Raw genomic sequence first — 3,697 nt, forward strand, 5'->3', positions numbered from 1 at the left:
TACAACTTATAAAAGACATCTGCCTTGGAAAGTAAAATGATCTCTTTTGTAGATGACATGACAATGTGTAAAGACAATGCTAAAGAATCCATTAAAAAGTTTTAGAACTAATAAATAAGTTCATTAGGTTGCAGGATATATAATCAATATACAAAAATCAACTGTGTTTTTATATACTTTTAGTGAACAATCTGAAATTAAAACAATGCCAGGATTGGAGACGTAGCTTAGTGACAGAGCACTTGCTTAGCATGCACAAGGCTCTGGCCACAAAACTACAAAAAAGAGAAAATAAATAAAAGTTCCATTTATAACACCATCAAAAGGGGAAAAAATAGGAATAATATTCTCATTGTTGAAGAAAGATCTGAATAAATGTAAAATCACTCCATGTCTACGAATCAAAAGATCAAAAGGCCTAACTTGGTTATGATGGAATTATTCCCCAACATAATCCACAAATCGAAGGCAGTCCTTTCTGCCTTTTTCTAGAAATTGACATTGTTTCTAAAATTAATATGAAACTGCAAGGGACCCAGAATAGCCAAAACAATCTTGAAAAAGAACAAAGTTGGGGGAACCACACTTTGCAATTTCAGAACCTACAAAAGCAACAGTAATCCAAATGTGTGGTACTAGGTATAGAATTGAAAGTCTAGCAATAAACCTGTATGTCAATGGTCAAATAATTTTTTTTTTTTCCGTACAGGTGATTGAACTCAGGGGCACTCTACCACTGAGTCACATCCTCAGCCCTAATTTACATTTTATTTAGAGACAGCGTCTCACTGAGTTACTTAGTGCCTCACCATTATTGAGGCTGGCTTTGAACTTGCAATCCTCCTGCCTCGGCCTCCCAAGTCGCTGGGATTATAGGCATATGCCACCGCGTCCGGCTCAAATAATTTTTAATGAGGGTGACAAGACGATTGAACAGGGAGAGAGAAGAGTCTCAAAAAATAGTGCTGTTAGAATTGGGTATGCTTATGCAAAAGAATGAAGATGGATCCTTATCTCAAACCATATTCAAAATTAACTGAAAACTTGTTTGCCTAATTGTGTGAAGACCTAAGTATGAGAGTTAATACTACAAAGGTCTAAAAAGAAAACAGGTAAATCTTCACAGCCTTGTATTGGATTCTTAGATAGGACACCAAAACTTTGAATCACAAACATACTGGAATTCATCAAAATTAAAAACTTTTGTACTTCAAAGGACAGCATCACAAAAATGAAGAGCTAATCCACAGATGGGGAAAAAAACATTTATAAATCACTTGTTTAATAAGAGACTTCTACCTACCTCATATTAAGAACACTTTCAATTCAATAATAACCCAAACATTTATAGGAGCATTATTCGTAACAGCCAAAAGGTAAAAATAACCAGATACCAACTTCCATACAATAGAAGAGTTGTCACTCAAAAAAAAGCAACGAAGCAGCATGATACATGCTCCAAGCTGGGTGCACCTTAAAAACATTATACCAAGTAAAAGATGCCAGACCCAAAAGACTATGTATTATTTCATTTCATTCATGTGCAAGTTCACAACAGGGAGGATCTATAGAGAGTAAATTAGTGCTTAGTGTTGGGAGTTAAAAGGGATGTGGAGATAGGGGACTGAGTAAAAAAGTCCAGGGCTGCTTTTAGAGGTGACAAAATATGTTCTAAAATGAGTAATGACTGCAATCTCACTATCTTACAAACCACTGAATATACACTTTAAATTAATCGTATGGCTTGCAAATAAATCTCAGTGAAGGGGTCAAAAATTTAAGAATTAGTAACAAATATTTTTGTTTATATTCAAATTAAATAATTTGTAATTCTGATGCTCATCTCCTCATTTTGGGCCTACCATTCTATCACCATATATTTTGGCAAAGAAAATATGAAAGTAACAATTGGTTAGTTATACCTAATTTGTAAATGAATTTCAGAATTCTTTCAGAATACAAACTAAATATGACTGAGATAGTTTGTGGATGCACATTAGTGAGCACTGCTTCAGTATTCAGTCATTGATTCACTCTCTCAAGTATTCGAACAGCAGAATCCTTCTTAACCTGCCACACCACAAGTAACTTCAGGCACCCTGTCGCCTATCGTGGGGCTTCAGCTTTCCAAAGTCATCCTCTCTAAAAGGTAATTCTGGGCCCACTGGTGACTTCACACACAACATATTATAAATTTTGTTATGTCACATATAGGTGCCATAGACATAAATGCCTTTTGTATTTCTACCTTTGGGGTAGAAACCCTATAAGCAGAAAGTTGGAATGGTGGCCTGAGGGGCAAGCAGCATTTTATTTTTTAGAAGTTAGTAGCTGTCTATGAACATTTTTTTAAACTACAATAAATGGTGAGTTAGCCATAACAATGCCACCTCTACACAGAGAAAAGCACACCTGAGGTTGGGGGTGCGGCTCAGTGGTGGAGTACTTGCCTAGCATGCGATGAGGCCTGGGGTCCATCCCCAGCCACAAAACAAAAACACAACATACATTTGTGCAGTGAGTTACAGAAAAAGTAGTAAACCTAAAAAAAAGTCAGAACTGGAATTCTAGACCTGATTTCCTACTAGAGATAGATATCTCTAGGCAGAGAACTTAATTCTCTGGATCTCCATATAATTAATCTATAAATTCTGTTGTCTGGAAGCCCTATTATTCAAATCCAAAATTCCATATTGTAGTCCATTAAATATCCAATTACATTATAAAATAGAGAGCATACATATAAAAGCAGTTAAAACTCAGTTTTGGTCAAATGTCAAAAACAAAAACTCTAACCAGTTAACTTTCAAAAACATGGAATCTAGGTTACAAATCTAAATTCAATAGAATCAGATAAATCTTTCATTTCATATAAACACAACATTTGAACTGCTGCCAATTAAGAGCTCCCTTCCCTTTTCTTCTAAAAACCCTTGACTATTTTAACACTTGTATTACATAATTAGTTCTAAATCCAATTATAAGCCAAATGAAAATTCAAAGAACATACCAAACCTCAGAAGAAAACTTTGAACAACATTCAATACCAATATTTAAGTACATTAATGATTATAAGTGAGTTGTGCTTTAACTCTATCAGAGTAAAAACAATATGATGTGGCTCTTCAAATTAGGATGACATCTAGTTTCTTTGGCTATTTTAAGATTTTATACAGCCTTTAACCTCAAAATTTCTCAAATATAGACTTCTGGAAAGTATTTACTTTCACTGTTAACAAAGATTAAGTCCATGTTAAAAGCAAATCATCCAACTCCTATACTATACATAAGTAGAAAGTATGAAACCATTATATTGCAGATCATATTTAAAGATGTATACCTAAATACTAGAAAAAATTCTGAAGGCACTTGGAGTTTTCCATAAGTTAGAACTGGATTTAGGTAAGTTTTATTCAACAGGTTCATGCTTGAGAATGAAAAATGAGGTTTTGGGGCTTCTCATATTTTTCTACTAAGTAAATATATATATATAAATACATAGAGAACTATGTCAATATCCATATTGTCAAAAAGAACACATTACACGAAAAAATTTTAATAAACAACCTTATAACAGCTAAATATACAAAGGTAAATTTAATTCTTAAGAAAAATTATTAGTAAGAGAATCCTAGTAATAAATGTACTGAAGTCATTAGACTATCTTCAAAGAGAAATATTAATTAATGCCAGACTC

The sequence above is a fragment of the Ictidomys tridecemlineatus genome, chromosome 13 (assembly GCF_052094955.1).
Source record: "Ictidomys tridecemlineatus isolate mIctTri1 chromosome 13, mIctTri1.hap1, whole genome shotgun sequence".
In the NCBI taxonomy this organism is placed as follows: Eukaryota; Metazoa; Chordata; class Mammalia; order Rodentia; family Sciuridae; genus Ictidomys; species Ictidomys tridecemlineatus.